Genomic DNA, 20561 nt, shown 5'->3' on the forward strand with positions numbered 1-20561 from the left:
CCTCGCCCTGCCTTCCATCCCTTCCTAGCACCTCCCTTCCCAAGCCCGTCATCTCATCTTCCCTACACCTTTCCCATTCTATCAACTCTACACCCTTCCCAAGCTTCATATCTCATGCAGTACCTTTCCAGCACCTCCGCTCCCAGCCTATCACATCCAAACTCTCCTGCACGTCTTTCTTTTCAGCCTGCTACCTCCATACCTTCTCAGCATCTATTCTCCTAGCCTGCAACCTAACCCGTATCTTCCCGGCACCTTTATCATCCTTCAGCCTGCTACATTATCTTTCCAGCACCTCTCTTCTCCCAGACTGTCATCATCCATACCATCCCAGCAGCTCCTTCTCTAGTCTGCCACCTGTGCTATATTCCAGTACCTCTATATCCCTAGCAAGGTCCCTCTATACTCTCCCTATACTCAAGCCTTCTCCAGCATCCAAATCTTCCCTCATAATCTCAACTGCCCTTCTTCATATTCATATTATTTCTGCCTCGCCACTCCGCCCCAGGTTCCGTATTTATTGGTCCATTTTTTTATCATATTCCGGGACCTTCAGGTTGAGGAGATTTATGAAATGTTACTCGTAATATATATTCGGTCGATTTCGGCGCCTACCGGATACTGTACCGAACTGGAGGGAGAAAAATCCTGATTCAGTTCCGGTAACGCATACGTGGTTGCCCGGAAGAGAACACATGTTGTCCATTTTAGTGTAGTTTTGTTCAGCTTTCTACTGCAATTCCAGCGCTGACATTTTGTTTTTGTTTTTCCTGTATTGATATGTAGAAATTAATCTCTTTTTTTTTTTATATATATATGCAAGTTTTCTCAAGAGCAGTGTAAATATTTCCCTTCCCCATATCTAGTTTATTTTAGTTCAGCTGTCTACTTCAAATCCAGCGGTAGTAACGTTTTCCCGTATTGATATGCGGCAATGAACCTTTCTGCATGCAAGTTTTCTCAAGAGGAGCGTAATAATTTAGGTTCCTGAGCCATTCACGCTGATCTGATGTTATGGTGCAATCCTTTACGGGGAAGTATTAGAGGCGATGCGCTTCCCCCTTCAAGAGAGAGAGAGAGAAAGAAGAGAGGGAGGGAGAGGGAGTGGGAAGGAGGGAGATGAGAGGAGAGAGGGGTTGGCAAAATAAAAACTAGAACGAACGGAACGAACAAAACAATGGAGGAGGATGAGGAGGAGGAGGAGGAGGAGGGAAAGAGAGGAGGACGATGAAGAAAAAGACAGGGAAATTGGCGAGCTCGGTAGAAGTTCGTAAGTCGGAATTCTTTTGGCCTCGACTGACCTGCGATAGAGAGAGAGAGAGAGAGAGAGAGAGAGAGAGAGAGAGAGAGAGAGAGTGTGTGTGTGTGTGTGTGTGTGTGTGTGTGTGTGTTGGGTTGTTCCATCTTCGCACTGCCCAGTCTTAAAAGGAGGAGGAAGAGGAGGAGGAAGAGGAGAATGAAAATAAGGAGAAAGAAAGGAAAGAAGGAGGGAAGAAAAGAAAGAAAATGGAAAAAAATGGAAAATGAAAAGGAACAGAAGAAAAATAAAGGAAGAAAAGAAAAGAAAAAGAAAGAAAGAAATGAATGAAGAGGAAAAACCAAAAAGAAAAGCAGGAACTAGAACAAGAAGAAAAAGAAGAAAAAGAAGAAAGAAGAGGTGCAACTGGGCAGTAGAGAAGACAGAAACAAAGGAGGAGAAGAGGAGGAAGAGATGGAACCAAGAACAGAAGAAGCAGGAAAAAAAAATAAGAAAAAAATAACAGGAAATCAAGTCTAATAGATAAACAAGAAAAAAATAAGAAAAGGAAAAAAAAACAGAACTAACATCGAAAGGACAAAAAAAAAGGAGGTGGACTAGAAGGAGAAGGAGAAGCAAGCAGAAAATCAGAAAAAAAAACAGAAAAAAAAAAAAAACAGACAAAAAAACTAACGAAAGAAGCATGGAAAAGGAAGAACACTTAAATAAAAAAAAGAACAGGAGGAGGCGGACAGCGAGGAGGAGAAGGAGAAGCAAGAGGAGGAGAAACGAGCAAATAAACCGATGCTCTTTCCCCTTTTTCTCCCCCTCCCTGTTCCTGGGCTATGTAAATATTACGCTCCCCCCTTCAGACTAGAGCCTTTCACAGCAGCCAAAGGAGCGTCCCCCTCCCAATTTACTTCTTACCTGCCCCGCCCGATCCCCTAAAAGAAACACTCGCTTTTATCTCACCCTGGAAAAAAAAAGAGAGAAAAAAGTTAAGGCTCAGGTCGAAGGCTCACACACACACACACACACACACACACACATGTTTGTTCAATTAGTTCAAGGAGAATCTTTCTTTCTTCTTTGCGTTATGGTCTTCGTTGGATTGTGTTCGTGTCAAGAATGGCTGGTGATGATTGCAACGGGGAAGGTTGAGTGAAGAGACACCAAGGAGGGGAAGGTGAAAAAGTCATCATATGAGAGAGAGAGAGAGAGAGAGAGAGAGAGAGAGAGAGAGAGAGAGGAGAGAGAGAGAGAGGAGAGAGCGAGAGGAGAGAGAGAGAGAGAGAGAGAGAATGGTGATGAAGATGGTTGGTGACAAAGGGGGAAATGGAAGAATGAAGTAAAACCGCGTCACAGCTCCGGGGGGAGAGAGATTGATGGAGGAAGCAAGAAACAACAGGAAACTGGAGCGAAGGGAGGGGAAAAACGCTTATAGTTTACGGAGGGAGGAATATTAGGTGAGGTACAGATGCAGAGAGAGAGAGAGAGAGAGAGAGAGAGAGAGAGAGACGGAAGTAGAGACAGAAAAAGAAAAGAAGAAGGAAAAAATTGCTATAGTTCACAGAGGAAGGAATAGGTGGCCTGCAAAACAATACTGAACAACACACCATTATACTCTTGCATCTTTCCCCAATTCTCCTCTCCTTTTTTCCCTTCCCTTCTACCCTCCAATCCACACTTCCCTTTCATTCCCAGTACACCTTACTCTTCCTATTCCTATTCTATTCTATTCTCCCCACCCTTCCCTTCTCATCCCCAGTACCCTTTACCCTCACTCTGCTTTTCCCTTCCCTTCTACCCTCGTCTCCACCCTTATCATCCCCAGTACCCCCCGACCCTTCCTGTATCCCCCATTTCACCACCCCACACAGCAAGGCTCTGGTAGACTGAGAAAACAAATGGGATGTTGAAGGAAGCTGGGATCCGGGGCAATATGGAGCATGAATTGGGGTATTATGCAAACGAGAAGGTACGGCGCCCAGTAGCTAAGTGACGAAGGTTCAGGGTGAGGTGCTGGTGGGAGCTCAGATGGTTACGAGGGGGGCGTTATGAAAGCTCTGTTGGAAAGGTGGGGTGGGTTGATGCACGAGAGGTATTGGTAACAGTTGTTCAGTTCTGTTCATTGGTGTGTGGAATAATGGGGTGATTAAGAGAGAGAGAGAGAGAGAGAGAGAGAGAGAGAGAGAGAGAGGAGAGTGGGGGAGTGGGGGGCGTTGAGGGAGGGACTAAAAGCGTCTTTGAGATCAGTTTGACTTGAGAAGACAATGTTATGTAGTTATGGTGAGTCTCTCTCCTCCTCTCTCTCTCTCTCTCTCTCCCTCCTCTCGCTCTCTCTCTCCTCTCCTCTTCTCTCTCTCTCTCTCTCTCCCTCTCTCTCTCTCTTCTCTCTCCTCTCTCATCAAGAAGCAACATGGACGAAGGTACAAAGAAGAATGATTGAGACTGCCACGTAACCTTCGCAAGTGAATAAGGTCGTCAGCGTATTTGTCCAACAGGACACTGAACTCGCGAGAGAGGAGATGGATACGAAATGCAGGACCATGAGGAGACTTTGTGACAGATTATGGCCTTGCAAAAACTTCGTGATCGCTTGCAAAAACCACAGCAGAGAGCGAGTTACCAGGAGAGAACAAAAAGATGAAGGTCATGAATACAGGGAGGTCTTCAAATCGTCGGAGGGGTTTTGAAGTCTGAAGATTATAGCAGAGTGGATGAAAGCTTCTGAAATGCGTTGTAAGTTTCACCGAAAGCCGCTGCGACAAGGTGAATATTTTTCAAGTTGCCTCTTTTTTTAAACGAATATTGCAGGTCAAGCAACGGCCGTGGACTGATAGATGGTTGAAGAGTGTTCATGTCAGCAAGGAAGAGGTAAAGTTAGTTCTGCCTTCCTCGACCAGCCAGATGAATTTTTAAAATACACTTTATTTTGGAACCAATATTAAAGGCTAGAGGAATGACAGTGGGTTGATGTACGAGTATGCTTGAGAATATTCCTGTCAGCAAGGACGTAGCTAAACCAAATCTGCCTTCCTTGACCAGCCAGATGAATTCTTAAGATACACCTCATTTTGAAACCCATATTGGAGGTCAGAGGAATGATTGTGGGTTGATGAATATTCCTACAATCAAAGACAAAGTTAAACCACCTCTACCCTCCACCAGCCGTATGTACAGTCCCCTCCCTCCACTTCTACGTTCACTTACCACTTAGCGTTACCAGTGAGTGAATCGCCTGCCGTGAATGACTTGCTTAGACTGATATCCGAAAGAAATCCCACCAACTCTTCCATCGCCCTCCTGATCACTCGTACTAACTGAAATATGCTTCGGATACGAGTCGAATCAGATTGGCAGCATGCGACTCACACATTGACAACGCTAACTTGGGAACGTGGAAGTGGAAGGGACTAAAACGGTACATATAACTGTCTGAAGCGTAGCGAGACTGTCCCATGGTGCTCTTGCTGCTATCATCTACCAGTTCGAGGAAATCTACGTGGGAGTGTTTACCGAGCTTGTGTTTTTAGGTAGTGTATTTCAGCACGAGGCCTTTCCGTCATTTCTTACTGCTGGGTCGAAGTCCGCCGCTGGTGTTGCCTTTAGAATCGCGACCTCACGTTTTACTGAGTGTGATGTTCTCCCTCCAACGGCCTCATTCTTTATTACACAGTCGTCTGGCTCTCTTCCGCGGCAGATGGGGAGAGCACGTTATCCATTTTGACTTCACTGTAACCCTGAGTTCATTTGAATATTATTTTGATTCCCACGGTTATATGCTGCGAGTTATTTTTTGAGAAAGGAAATTTGTATGCAGCAGACGCCGGCATCATGTTTTGTTTGGTCGGGTTGCTGGCCACGTGTGCGGAAAGGTTAATGCTCACTAGAGGTGCTGGATGTGTTGAGCAGAAAACAATCATTAGCAAGCAATGACAAACCAACGAAACTGAATATCCACGTGTGCTACTTTAGTGGATTCCCTTAAAGGAGGTGAAATTAAATGCAAATACACGCAAAGTAACCTAAGCGAGACAGACTGGAGAGCGGAGAAAGAGAGAGAAAGAGAGAGAGAGAGAGAAATTCAGACCCTCCTCCTCGTCTTCATAGCACCGGTACTACCTCCGTGCCGAGCTGAGTCCAAGCAGTGTACATACCCCTTGAGAAATGATGCCTCTTCACGGTCCTTTCTCCTGAGCTGCCTTGGGACTGAGGCTTGTGGGTAAAATTCTCACTGAGCAGCCATCAACACTGGGAGATTGTGCTTTGTGAAGATGAATCAGTGTTGTTCATGCCGAGAAAACTGCATTGGGTTATTCCTTCTGTGAATAGGCAATGAGAGAGAGAGAGAGAGAGAGAGAGAGAGAGAGAGAGAGAGAGAGGTGGGGTGTACAGGGAATGCACTAAGCACTTCACTCACCACCACTTCCTACTCCCTCGTGCCTCGCCTCCACCCCTCCCCTCCCCGGTGTTCCTTTGAGCAGCTTGTGTGAAAACCAGAGACTTCCCAAGTCACCGCCAAGCTAATTACTCCTTTGCTTACCCTGACCTTGGCCTCACCTGCTTGCCTGCCTCACCTGCCTCACCTGCTTGCCTGCCTCACCTGCCTCACCTGCTTGCCTGCTTGCCTGCCTCACCTGCCTCACCTGCTTGCATACTTACATGCCTCACCTGCCTCACCTGCTTGCCTACCTCACTTTCTCTCCTCTCTTTCTGTCGTCTGTTTGTTTCCGTAGTAGTTCTTCTGGTGAGTACTGTGCGTATGTGATGCCTGCTCGATTCTGTCTTGTCTTTCTTTCGTTTTTTTTTTTTCGTGATTTTCAGAAATTATTCGTCTTCATCTTCTTCCTCCTCTTCTTCCTCTTTCTTCTCAAAATTCTTCTACCTACTCATCCTCCTCGTCAAATTCTTCTACCTCCTTCTTCTCAAATTCTTCTACCTCATCTTCCTCCTCCTCCTCTACCTCCTCAAATTCTTTTAGCCTCCTCCTCCTCCTCCTCCTCCTCCTCCTCCTCCTCCTCCCAAGTATTACTAGTATTACATCTTACTTCCTCAGTCACTTACATCACTTACCTGTACCACAAATGTCACTAACTGTAGCATGTGGAGAGAAAACGTTTATAGCAGTATCGAAGAAAATATTTTAAGACGAAAGACAGATTGAATTACTGTAATACATATAAAAAAAATACATATACTCTGCAGTCTTTCATACAGACAGACAGGCAAGCAGACAGACAGACAGACAGACAGGCAGGCAGATAGACACGAGCCACTTATTTACGTCCTGCTCTCTGTACGAAAATTTCCTTTTTCTTAAGAATTTAAACTTTAGTCACGTCGCCTTTTTATAACAGAAGAGCACCGTGAGTTTCTTTGCAGAATTGAAACTTTTGTCAGGCAACATTTTACAAGAGCGTCATGAAGAGAGGAGAGAGGAGGAAGTGAACGAGCGGGAGGAGGAGGGAGAATAGAAGCAGAGAGAGAGAGAGAGAGAGGAGAGAGAGAGAGAGAGAGAGAGGGAGAGAGAGAGCAATATTGGTACAGATCAAATCACAACCTTATGAGTTTCTGAAGTTTTATGAGTAATTACATCATTTCCTTTCTTCGTATCCTCGTGTGTCCTTCTCCCTCCCTCGTCTTTCACTCTCGGTCCTTCTTTCTCTCTAGGCCATCCTCCTTAACGTTCCCTCCCTCCTGAGGATTCACCATTTCCCTTCGGTCCCTTCCAGTACTTAAGCTCTGCCCTTCCATCCCCCTAGCGTCCTGTCTCCCTTCATCCCTCCCTTGCCTCTCCCGCATCTTACAAGGTCGCATTTCAAAACCCACGTTGGTGTTTTAACTTCCACTACTTCTGACAGATCTTTGTTTAATCGCTGTAACGTATTTCTTTCATTCAACAGCACTGGGAGATCTGTTTTTTTTCTGCTTTTTTTTTTTTTGTCTCTTTTCTCTCATGTGGTGTTTGAAGAGACTTGGTGCTATGAATTGTTATATATCTCAGTGAGAGGGTTAATGCATCAGACATCCTCCTCTAGCATTAGAACATCAGAAAATAAGGGAAGCTGCAAGAACCTAACCTAAGCTAACCTAACCTAATCTAATCTAAGCTAACCTAACCTAACCTAACCTAACCTAACTTAAGCCATCAGAACTGTATAGAGCATCTTCCTATCTCCAACTATTATCCCCATCCATATATCTGTCTGATCTTTTACAGCTCCCTAATGACAGCACTAACAACCTGATTACTGAGTCTATTCCATTCGTCTACCACTCCATTTGAGAACCAGTACCTTTCTCTCTCTCTTTTTTTAAATCTTTTCGAGCTTGAAGCCATTACTTCTTATTCTTGTTATCTCTTTACTCCCCTTCACCCTTCCTCATCCTCATCGCGTCACTTACACTGTGTATGAATCCACTCGTGTCTTACCTGCTGCTGATAGTGTAATGATCATTAGTCCTCCATGGGCACCTGGGTTTTAACGAGTTGCTGTGGCCGATACAAGGCGTCTAACGAGGTGGTGTGGGTGGCTGTGTTATCAGGAGTAAGTGCGGCCTGAACCATGCTACACCCACAGTGGCCTTGATTGGATTTCACTTACTCGTCAATTATAGATCTCAGGTTTTCATTATGTTAATTTAAAGCGTTCACCTTGTCTTTGTGTGAGTTAATAAAAACATCTATCTATCTATCTATCTATCTATGTGCGTTTGGGGGTAGTGAGTGAGTGCGTGTGTTTGTGTGTCCTTCCTTCGTATCTTGCCAGCATCCATAGCTCGTCTAAGATCAAAGGTACGAGTATTCATGTGTTACTGATTGTGGTTGGGTGAGTGAGTGTTTGGTCGTGTTTGCGTGTCCTCCCTCCACACCCTGGCACCATTCACGTGTCGTATAGGATCAAAGGTACCTCATGTTGCCGATGCTCCTGACTCTAACATGGGAAGGAAAGTATGAATGTGGCACGAGTATTAATACAATTCAACAAGCTTTATTGACAGAGACAGCACACAGATGAACATTCAGCCAGATCCCCACTGTACTCTTCCTCGTATTCTGAAACTTTTTTTGCTCTCTCATCACTTATTTTCAAAGTGTACAGAGATTATTAGCCGTGTTCTGAAGTGTTTCTCTTGTTAATAATGTGAAAATCTTGTTAATCTGTCACTAGAACCATAAAAACACCCTGAGTAACTTCAACAAGAGCCTTTGGAAAGCAGTGGAGGTGCTGCGCAGAGGTTTTCAGACGGGAGAAGCGACAAATACATCTTACAGTCCAGCTGCTCCTTTCATCTCAGCCCATTGTAATAACGCAATATTGTTAACTCGTCTCCCCGCGGCTTGATAGAAGTGGGGCTAACTATCGAGAAACATTTGTCAAGCTCCGGGCGGAAGTTACCTCTGGAAAGGTCATAAAAACCTGTGTTGATCAGAAACGTACACTTGAGAGCTCCCTTCCTGGACGTGTGATACGACTGGCTTACTGGCTGTGGCGGTTGAGGGAAAGACGGAGAGAAGGAAAGCACTGGGCAAAGGTAGGATGGAAAATGAGAGGATGATTACTGAGAGGAAATAACGAGAGGTGGAAAGAGAAATTGGCTACTGGAGAGAGGAGGATGTGTACAAACGAGTGTGGGGATAAAAAGGGATTAGGAGAGGGAAGAAAGAAGAAAGGGAAGGATTACGTAATGGAGGTAAATTGCCTGACAAAAGGAGGGAAGAAAAGGTTGGAGTGTGTGTGAGAGAGAAAGAGAGAAAGATGGTAGAGGAGAGAGAGAGAGAGAGAGAGAGAGAGAGAGAGAGAGAGAGAGAGAGAGAGAGAGAGAGAGAGAGAGAGAGAGAGAGAGAGAGAGAGAGAGAGATTGGAATAGAACAGTGAGAGAGACGGGAAGTGGGAGAGGAAGAGAAGATGGTGGAGGAGAAAATTGAGAGTAGGAAAGGGAGAGAAGAGGAAAAGGAGATAAGAGGAAAGGAAGATGGTGGAAAAGGACACCGGAAGAAGAGAAAAGAGGGAAGAGAGGAAGGTAGCAGAGCAAGACAGTAGGAGAGGAGGAAAGTCGGAGAGAAGAAGGAGGAGAGGAAGATGGTAGAGGAGGAAACTTCTCTCTTCTGAAGTGATAAAACGGAAAGCCAAAGAAATTACGGAGAAAAAAATGATAAGAGGCTGAGATTACCACTAAGAAAAAAAAGAGAGACGGGAAAAGAAAGGGGAGAAACAGAAAAGGAGAGATAGAAATAGAACAGATACAAGAAGGATTCGCGGAAAAAAGATGATGATGATTGATGTTCTCACGCTCAGACGCTGACGAGGACCATAGCGAGGAATAATAGATAATTTGGGGGTTATGTAGTGCAGCCACGGTGGGAGGAGACCTGCTGAGCTGTTGTCACCTGGCGGATGGACGGCAAGAATTGTGGGCCTATTGTTGGAAAGCTGAAAAAAAAAGTTAAAGATATGAAAAGACTAGAGTTACGTGACACACACACACACACACACACACACACACACACACACACACCCACACACACACACACACACACACACACACACACACACACACACACACACACACACACACACAAACACACACACACATAAGACAGGAAGACCCAAAGACAAAAATAAGTTCAGGAAAAAAAAAAAAAAGAAAGAAGGAGAGGACCCGTTACTTGTCTCTCAAATAAAGAAAAAGTATTAAAAATGCACATAATCACACATATATACGAAACACACTCTTATTTATTTATTTTTCAAAGAATCACAATACACAATCTTTCTCCCCCTAGTCACTTAACCTCTTGCATAATAGTAATGATACCACATATCTTAAATTGCAAAATAAAAGCTTAAAACCCAGCAGAAAACACAATAAAAAATAAACTCTGGTAAACTCTGGAGCTCCCTGACTGCTTCTGTATTTCCTCTTGCCTGTGACTTGAACTCTCTGAAGAAGGAGGTTGGAAGACACTTATCCTTCAGTTTTTTTTTAATAATCGTATAGGGACTGGCGCTTCAGTGGATTTTTTTTTTTTTTGTCCAAATTTTTGTAGCCCTTGACCAGCACCCGTTCAGTAACAAAAATATAAATACAAGACACGCCACCACGTCATAATGAACATATATCATTGAACGAGCAATACTGTTAATATATGAAGATTCACGTCACGACTACTGAGGTGGGCGAAGGCTGGGCTCATTTTTTATTACAAGTCCAGCAGTGGTGCCCGCGGTAACGTCAGCAGTGGCGGGGTGTTAATTTGTTCTATAATGGTGATGGTTGTAGCGTGTTGTGGTGATGCCTGTGATTTGTTTTGTTGGTTTCACGCCATTAATTCTTCACATTTGTTGACCTTCCAATCTCTCTCTCTCTCTCTCACATGTGTTCATTTTCTAATTTCTCTCTCTCTCTCTCTCTCTCTCTCTCTCTCTCTCTCTCTCTCTCTCTCTCTCTCTCTCTCTCTCTCTCTCTCTCTCTTTCTCTCTTGTCCGAAACACTTTCATCTAATATCCTTCAGTATTTCATTACTTTCTCTTCCCTTCCTTCGATTTATGTATATATTCGTTTCAGTATACCCCAAGACCCTCTGTATTAAATTATCCTTCCTTAAAAACTTCTTTATAAATGGATGAATTTGATAGGTAGAAATAGGTACGCATGCTTTGTACAGGGACTGCCATGTGTAGGCCTGGTGGCGTCTTGCAGCTTCCCTCATTTTCTGTGGTCTTATCTGTCAATTTCCATAAACTGAGCTGAATTGAACCCTCGCTCGATCCACCAGAAAGACAGGCGGCACATGACTGATCATCCTGGACTAATTCGATTGGCGGTAAATGGATTTTCACTAATAACAAGGAAATAGAGGCAAGCGCATTCCGTTGATGAGGCGCGTGTTGCCTGCAGTAGAACGCTCGGGGGGGGGGGGGCGGCGCTGCGGGACAGGGTTTTCTCCTGTGTGGGCGGCGTGGCAGGAAGGTTGTCCTGTGTGGGAGGGTAAGTAGGTCCTCATTATATTAATCTTATTGTCTGATAAAAATTTGGGCTCCCACATTTTAATTACGTGTGTGTGTGTGTGTGTGTGTGTGTGTGTGTGTGTGTGTGTGTGTGTGTGTGACATACTTTCCTCCCCTCCTCTTTCCTCTCCTCCACTTTCCTCTCCTCCACTTTTCTCCCCTCCAGTCCATCCATCACCTCCTCTCCATTTATCCCCTCACCCCCCCTTCTACCTTTCCCTTCCCTCCCTCCCCCTGCCTCCCTCTGCCTAGCTTTCCCCTCCTCCTTTCCCTGCATCCCTCACCTCCCCTCTCTTCCCTCACCCTTCCCTCTCCCTTTCCTGCATCCCATAACCTCCCCTCTCCTCTCTTCCCCTTCCTTCTGTGCCCTCAGCCGTGTCCACCATTCTCTCTCAGTCTCGCCACCTTTGTTCCCATCCCTCATTACTTCCTCCCCAGCCTCTGTCACCCGTCCCTCCTCCCCAGCATCCCAGTTTAGCTCACCACTAGTAATGAACCTGCACTTGTCTCCTATTTTTATTTATACATTTTAATCTCTTAGTGTTTTTTTTTCACTAGTGGATTTTTTTCCAGTGTTTTTTTCCAGACGAGATGGCGAAAAATGCTTTAAAAAAATGGCGCTTATGATATTCTCTTTTTAATCTGGATGCATGCACGATAAAGTTTTAATTCCGTTCATGGTGAAATATTAGGCCCGCGAGGTCACAGGTTTCAGCGTTGACCGCGTTGCTGTGAAGGGGAGAGGTGGTGGGATGGTACAGAAGAAGAGGGGGAGGTACAGAATAAGAGAAAGGTTTAAAGAAGAGGAGGGAGGAGTACAGAAGAAGAGGGGGAGGTACAAAAGAGGAGGGGGAGGTACAAAAGAGGAGAGGGAGAGGTACAGTAAAGGAGGGGAGTGTACAGAAGAGGAGGAGGAGGAAGAGGAGGAGGTAGAGAAAAGGTGGTAGTGGGAGCTTAAGGTGACGGCACAGTGAGAGTTAGTGAGACAGACTGACTGTAGCTATGTGGAGACCAGTTGACTGTATCCCTTAGAGGTTAAACTCTATTCCTTAGACTGTAGAACTAGGAAGACCAACCGATTGTATACCTTAAAGACTTGATTGCATAAAGGGAAAGACCAAACGACTGTATTCTATTAAGATTAGACTGTATTTTTTAGATTCAAGACCAACTGACTGAATTCCTTAGACTGTACAAGTGAAAAAGGCAAAATTATTATACTCCTTAGAGCTTAGACTGAAATGACAACGAACAGCATCACCAGACCACCAGAACAATAACAGTAATAACCCCATGAAGACAAACACCTTTAAACCTCATCCCACTTGAAGCACTAACGCATCATAACCAAAACCAACAGTTAAACTCGCCTGTGATTCCTTAACCATTCACTCCTTGTCTTGTCTCACACTCATTTACCTCCTCCCTTCCAGCTTAGTCCGCCTCTTCATGTGCGTTCTCAAATGTATTAGTGAGCCGAGAGGTTTGGCCTGAGTGTTGTGGCTACGAAGTGTGGGATTAGCCGCTGTTTGCACACCTAATGTTTACCGTGTGTGCTTGGTGGAGTTAATAGCGAGGGTAGTGAGTGTGTGAGTGTGTGAGTGTGTGGCTTGTTTGCGCGCGACTGTGATGAGGTGAAGTGAAGAGGAAAGGAGAAAGAGACAGAGAAAGAGAGAAAGATAAGATGTTTGTCGGGAATTGTGATGGAGAAGCAGGAGGTGATTTTAAAGTAGGACTAGAAAGAGGACGGAGATCAAGTGACCAATGTAGAGATAAGATTGTGTGGGTTTGTGTTACTGATGTGGGGTTTTGTGTCTTTTTTGGTCGCGAAGAGGAAAATTCGTGATAAGGTGAAAAGAATGCCCACTACCACCACCGCCGCTGATGATAACACCGCCATCAACACCAACAGTACCTATATACAGCAAACACCACTTCTATTATTATCACTGCAGGAAAAAAAAAAAAAAAAAAGCAGGAACATCACAGCACCCCCACCACAAACATCATCACCACCACTACTGACAACACCATCAACACCAACAATACCAAACTAACAGCAAACACCACCACCACCATTATCACTACAGCGAAAAAGCTAAACAAAAACAAGAACACCACAGCTTCACCACCACAAACATCATCACCACCACTATGCTGACAACACCACCACCATCAACACCAACAATACCAACACCAAACATCATTACCATCCTCATCCAAAAAGAAAACCACCACCACCACCACCACCACCACCACCACAACTACCACCACCAATCGTAACAACAGCCGTAGCAATTAGCATTAACAATATCACACGAGCGTCCAATCCCACTTCTCACTTTAATAGCAGCTTGAATCCCCACAGCCACTTCCCCTTACCTACCTACCCATCACGCTCTCCTATCCTCCACGCCCGTTACCTCAAACCCCCACAAACCCACATCCCTTCCGGCCTCTCTCCGCTTGCTGCAAGTATTCTGAGAACTGACTTTGAATTGTTTGTGTAAGTTGAGGAAGCGACGCACTCCGGTAGCCTCGAGCTGCTCTACGCCTCGTGTCGACTCTTAGCAGTGACCTACATAGCAAGACAGCATGCTTAAAGTACTAAAAACCGAGCCGCGGACAGTTTTCACGGGAGGTATTGAGCGGGAAGCGGCGACATGGCGATTATAACTAATGGTCGTGTCGTGTGGAAAGCGAGACAAGACTATAGTGAGAATCGATGGTGGAGGAAGGACATCGAAGGACACATTACACGCTATATATTTTTCATCACTCTCTTTGCCTTACCGTGGAACCTCAAGCCTCACGAGAAACCCTTTTTTTTCTCAGCGAATGAGGAAAGGAACGAAACGTAACGAGAAAAAAAAAAAATGAAAAAAGGAAGTGAGGTATTGAATATTCTAGCGACGTGTTGACTTCCTGGAGGTAAACCCTTGTCGTCATGTGGCTATTATCCTCAAGACGGAAGCAAACAGCAGTAAGAACGAGGCCAGGAAACACGAGGGCCACTGGAAGAGCCAGAGACCTGAAGATGGGACGAGAAGCAATAGACATCAGAAAGAGAGGAAGAGAGAGAGAAGCAGAGGAGAACAAGGAAGAGAGGAACTGGATGACAAGGAGGGGAAGGGGAGGCAGATAACGGAAGATAACGAGGGATAACAGTAAGCATTAGCAAGAAGGCGGAAGGGTACACTGGGCGGCATTAGAGAGCAGTTAGCAAAGGGAGAGAAGAAAGAGAACTCGTTTCACCGCAGCTTGATGTTCACCCCACTACCTGCTGACAGAGTGGGCGCGGGGGGCAGGGGACTTTGCATACTTAACGAAGGCGTGCTTGTGTTCCTGGGGCGGCGGTGGGCGGCAGGACAGGTATTGCGGGGGAGCGAGCTATTGGCTGGGAAGGAGTGTGAAGGGAGGTAATGGGCGAGACGGGAACAGAGAGAGAGAGAGAGAGAGAGAGAGAGAGAGAGACAGGGCGAAAGGACAGGGAATGATGGTGAAGAAAGGAAAAGGAAATGCAAAAGATAGAAGTAAACGATTCGCAATGAGATATGAAAGAGGATGAAAGGGAAGGAGGGAGGAAATGAAAAGTGGGAAGGGAAAAAAAGATGCGACAGAGGAAGTGAGACTGTTGAGGATTTGTGTGTGTGTGTGTGTGTGTGTGTGTGTGTGTGTGTGTGTGTGGCAGGTAACATCACAACTACTAGTATTTATTCTTTGTTAATTCTAGTTTAGTTTCCATGTTTTGTATTCCTCCAAACTTTTACCACTTTATTTTCATCTTTCCAGACGATTGGGAAGCATATGAAGCGTGCCGCGTGCTTCATTAAACCCACCTGTCTTTCCCGGAAGCCTCGTCATCAGGTGAGTGATGTTACTTCTGCTTCTTATCTGAGTTCCTGCTACTTCTACTTTTCTACTACCACTGCGCCTTCCTCACTCCTCTCTTCTCAATTTACGGTAAACTTAATGACGGTTCCTTGATATTTTTTCCTCCCGGGTGCGTCAGATTTGAATAAGAATGAATAAGAAGTCGTAAGAAATTAATGCAGTCGTCGAGAGATGAGAATATTTTATAGTTTTAGTGAGTAGCAGACGACGAGGAGACAGTACTTTCTCCGGGGCTCAGTTTGTGAAGTAAAGAGGCTTTGTTACCAAGTTTATGTAATATTAATGGATGAGTTTGCCCTTGATGGCGGAGGAAGAAGAAGGAGAAGTAGAAGAAGATGCCTCGTTATACTGAGAAGCAACGTGACTTTATTCCTACTGGGTCACTGAGGAACTGAACGCCAAGTAATGAAGTCACAACAGTCAACAAGAGTCACGTGTCCTGGCAGTCTGACACACGCAGCAGTACAACCTTACAGTTTAGACAGTGCCAGGGTAAGACTTCCTCAACCTGGAGACAATAATCTTTTCGCTGTTCTCATAGAGTCAGGAGTTGGCGCCATGTACGAGTCTCCAGTTACTTCTGTCCCTTGCATCTTCCTCTGTGACTCCCACCCTTTGCAGTTCTAACGCAATTCCATCCCTCATTTCGCTCTCTGTCTTCCCCTCGATCTTCTTCCGTTTTCTCCAGGCTCTTTGAATCGCCTCCTGGCCTTCTCTTCTACTACGTGACCAGGAGACACCGATGGGCTTGTCAGAACACTATCCTTTATCCTCAATCACTTTAAGTTCGAGTATCACACAGCATTATAAAATCGTTCACATCCTCACTAAAAAACAGCAGAGAATTGTGAAGAAAAAATGGATGTTTGTGAGGAGTTTATTCTGTTTTATTCAGTGAAGTTCGCGAGGCAACTCTGGCAACCGTGATGGGCCGTTAAGAAGTTAGGACATCTGAGGTGTGTCCCTCCGCCTCGCGTGGGAACTGATCGTTTCCATCAGTATCAAATTCGTTTTTTTTTAGGCTCCACCTCCAGAGTAATGTCAAAACGTTAACTTTTTACATTGACTTGAAATGACGATACTTTTTTTTTCATCAACCGTGAATCGCTTCGAAGTCCCTGGCGAGGCGAGGCGAGGGTGTGGATGGCAGGAAGGTGGCAGGGGGCGTCTTTCCTTGGCGAGGCTAGGCAAGGCGTGGATGGCAGAGGGAGGTGACAGGGGCGTCTTTTCTTGGCGAAGCGAGGGTGTAGATGGCAGTGGAGGTGGCAGGGGGCGTCTTTCCCTGGCGAGGCGAGGACGTGAGTGGCAGGAAGGAGTGGCAGGGGAAGTGGAGAGGAACGACCTTCTCTGCCTCTCTCTACAGGCCACGCTGAGTCACACTGGTTCAGTTACCACCGCGGGTTACACAGTACTTCTTCTGCTACCACTACTACCGCCACCATCACCACTACCAGCATTACCACCATCATCAAAATCACCACTACCATCACCACCACCACCAATACTACTACCACTATGCTTTTTTTCATTTATTGGTAAACTTTATTGTCTCAGTTGCTCTTTCCCTCAAGGCAGGTGGCTGCGGTGCAGTAATGCCATCAGGGTCGTGGCAGGGCTGTCTCCTGCTCTCTGTCAGCTGTTATGAGCGGCCTTGTGGCTCCCTCGAGGTGGCGGTTGTAACACACTTAAATGTTGCAAATGTGTGCTTCGTTTGTGGAAAGTCGTGGAGGGTTGGGAAGGAAAAGTGGAGTAATGTGACGTGTGTGTGTGTGTGTGTGTGTGCGTGTGTGTGTGTGTGTGTGTGTGTGGCTTCTTCCTGTGAACTCTTTTATAATTTCATTCCGTTTTACAAATTATGTGTACTTGTAGTATATACGTACACACACACACACACACACACACACACACACACACACACACACACACACACACACACACACACACACACACACACACACACACAGCCAACACACCACCTACCCAAAAAAAAACACTTAAAATAACCGAGCACTATTGTTGTCACACCATTAATCATCCATAAAACCTTTTCATCACGGCGCCAGGTGACAAAGGGACTCTCCACACCTTTAATTAGACTCGCACTCCTCCTAGAAAGTCCCCGAGCCACCCTAACGAAGCAGCGGGGCCCCATTTTTCATTCCCCACCCCCCTCCCTTTTTTTTTTTTTTCGTCCTCAACGATACTCTAATTTATTCATCCGCCGTCAGCCAGTAGATTCACACAAGAACGTCAACACCTTTTTTTTTCTTTTTCGTTTTCTTTCTTTTTTTTTACCTTGATTTTATGGTTTGTCTCATACTCAGTTTTTTTTATTTATTTTTTTTTTTTTTACGTCTCTTCTCTTCGTTTTTCTTTTTCTTTGTCGTGTTTATAAAGATGAGAGTTTCAAATTCTGAAAGGTGTGGACTGCTGTCGGTGATAATAGAGTAAGTGAGAACAGTAATTTCAAGAAAAACAAAAGCAAGAAGAACAAAAACAAGAATAAGAAAATCTGAAAAAAAACAAGAACAAGAAGAAAGAAAAAAGAAAGTGGATGAAGAACTCTAATAACAACAACAACAACAACAACAACAACAACCAGAACGGACAAGCAGCAACACGAACAAGAAACACGAAAGACAGAGCAAAACAAGGCCAGAGCAGTTGGCCCTTAACGAGACTGTCAAACGCAAGATAGTAAAGACGAAGGCTCCTCACCACCCACTGCAACCATCCTTTATTGAAGTAACAGCATTTGCACATTTTTGACATCTTTCTCCTTTAAAAAAAAAAAAAAAGTCTTACTTGAATATATTTTAGATTCTTTACGATGAGAATGAGGGAGAAATTGAAGGGAAGAAGAGTGTATGAGTGTGTATCTTCCCTTTTTTATCTTTTTTTTTCTTTTTTTTTCACTCGTGTTGGGAAGAAAGAAAGAGTGTTATTTTCCAGCGCGTCTCTTTGTGCTGTCATCATGATATCTGACGGGAACTGACGTGTTTACTGGAGGGTGCAAGGTAGATGTGGCCCGGAGCTGTGAACTGTGCGGTAGAGTGTCAGGGGTGTCAGTTGAGGTGTCTTTCTCTCGCTCTCTCTCCCTCTCTCTCTCTCTCTCTCTCTCTCTCTCCCTCTCTCTCTCTCTCTCTCTCTCTCTCTCTCTCTCTCTCTCTCTCTCTCTCTCTCTCTCTCAGACGCTACATTCGTATATTTTATCATTTATCTTTCTCTCTTTTCTTTTTTTTTTTTTTTTTGTACGATGCTAGATTCATGGTTAGATTTTTTTCTGTTCCTTTTCCTTCGCTCGTATTCATTTGTTACATCATATTTCTCAAGTAGTTTCCTTCGCGCTGACGTTTTTAAAAAGTTTCCCTAAGGATTGTGTTAACTTGTGCACTCCATTCTCATATTTCCTCCTTTTTTTTTTCTCTCTCCCTCTCTTGTTAGTCTTTTTCCTTTACATTCCTCGCATATTTCCACTTATTACTAGCAGTGTTCGTATGCTTGATGTGTTAAACCCTTCTTATTTTATCCCGTTATCCTCGTCTCCTGCTTCATACTTACATCCACTCACTCATAACTTAATCTGCACCTTGTCTTGTCCTCCAGCACAGCTCGCGTCGCTCCCTTGCATATCCATGACTGTGGGAGCTAAGCAGTTCGTGTTACGTGAGTTATTGAGGCGCGGAGACCTGATAGAACTCATAGGAAGCTGCAGCGAGGAGGTAAGGAGGCGAGAGAGCTGCAAGGAAGGAAAGGCTTGGTATATGAGGGATGTTTCTAACTAGCTTGATGAATATTTACTGTGATAGGTGTGTGTGTAGTTGGGTGAGAGCTCGTGAGGGCGTGGCTTGCGGGTGTAGGAGTCATTGGAGTCACGGGGAAATTGCGTTGCTATTTCCAGAAGCACTCAGGAACGTTCAGACAACTTATTCACATCCAGGAGTGATGAAATGTGATGAAATGTTTATACCTCTGCAATTGATTTTTTTTTTTTTTTCCCGAGTATTATTGTCCATGCCAAAGTGGTAGACTGTTGTTTGATACATATAGTGAAACCCATGGACACTTACACACACACACACACACACACACACACACACACACACACGTGGGGCGCAATTTGTGATCACCAGAATGAACGTGTGTTTTCAGAAAATAGCCAAACATTCAGCTATTTAAATATTCGCTTTACAAATATCACGCGCCTCGCCTGCACCATACGTTATTTGGCGGCGAGGGCGCTGGGTGGCCGTGGGTGGGGGCGTGAGGGGCTGTGAGGAGCAGGTGGAATGTAAGGGATTGTGTGGAGTGGGTGAGGGCAGAGAGTAGTGTGGAGTGGATAAGGGGAGGAGGCTGAGTGAAGTGGCTTGGGGTCAGAGGGTGTGTGGAAAGGTTGTGTGGAATGACTCTCTCTCTCTCTCTCTCTCTCTCTCTCTCTCTCTCTCTCTCTGATAGGTAAAGACAAAGAGACAATCCATAGACCCGACCATTTCTTCCACGGCGGCGCTACGTGAATAAATACGAAGGAGTGAGGATGCGAATAATGACGCGCCCGGTAACTCGCGGCTCCGTGTCTGTCCAATCCACGTGAGGCCTTTAAAGATTTCCTCTCGTGTTCCATTACTTCAGAGCGGGAGGAATTCACTGAGGCAGGCATCTTTTTTTTTCTCTTTCTTTTCTTTTACCTTTCCTCTCCAATTTGACGCAGGTACAGAGCTGTAGGTTTGCTCGTGACTTCCCCCAGTGACTCACAGCGCCGTATTCTGAAACACTTTTACGCCACGCCTCCACTACATTCAAAAGGGTCTAGGTGATGTTGCACGGGTTTTTTAAAGAGTTTTTACGGTTCTGGTGGCAGATTAACAAGATTTCTACGTTATTAACAGGAGAAACACTTTTGTGAACCTGGCTAATCATATCTTGGAAGATCGTGGTCAGAGAGCAAAGCGTTTCAGAAATGGCTCTAGTTGAAGTTAAAACGGTTTGGAAAGTTTTGTTTTTTTTATACGATTTTCTTCCCATCATATGCTCATTCAGTCTCCCAAAGTACTCATTTCAACACTAATGTGGATCTGACACATAAATTCTATCACTTTTATTTACTTCATGTGCTCTCTCAGTCTCCGAAGATACTCATTTCAACACTTAACTCGAATTGAGCACACCACTCCACACCTCACAGCAACGAACACCCACTAACTCCCTGATCTGTGACTTATTTTTACTTTAACGTGGCGGAGAGGAAGGCAGCGTAATGACAACCTCTGAGTGGGCGTGTATGTATTCATGGGTGTCGGTGTAAGTGTGCGGTGGTGGTTCTGGGAGGCGGTGTTGTGGCGCGTGTTCAGTTAGCAGGAGTGATAGTTGGGGAAGGTGATGTGTGTTCGGGTTAGTGTTTACATCATTGTCTGTGT

The 20561-nt window shown here is 45.0% G+C and overlaps 1 long non-coding RNA gene across 6 annotated transcripts in view; it reads left to right on the top strand.

Annotated features, from left to right (window-relative positions):
- The window catches only part of LOC135109279 (uncharacterized), a 308732-nt gene that overhangs the window by 231742 nt on the left and 56429 nt on the right, over positions 1-20561 (top strand). For all 6 annotated transcript variants that reach the window (XR_010272642.1, XR_010272641.1, XR_010272646.1 and 3 more), the window contains one exon: positions 15046-15120. This is a non-coding gene — a long non-coding RNA (uncharacterized LOC135109279). The remainder of the gene's footprint in view (positions 1-15045; positions 15121-20561) is intronic.

This window comes from Scylla paramamosain, chromosome 18, assembly GCF_035594125.1.
Source record: "Scylla paramamosain isolate STU-SP2022 chromosome 18, ASM3559412v1, whole genome shotgun sequence".
NCBI lineage: Eukaryota > Metazoa > Arthropoda > Malacostraca > Decapoda > Portunidae > Scylla > Scylla paramamosain.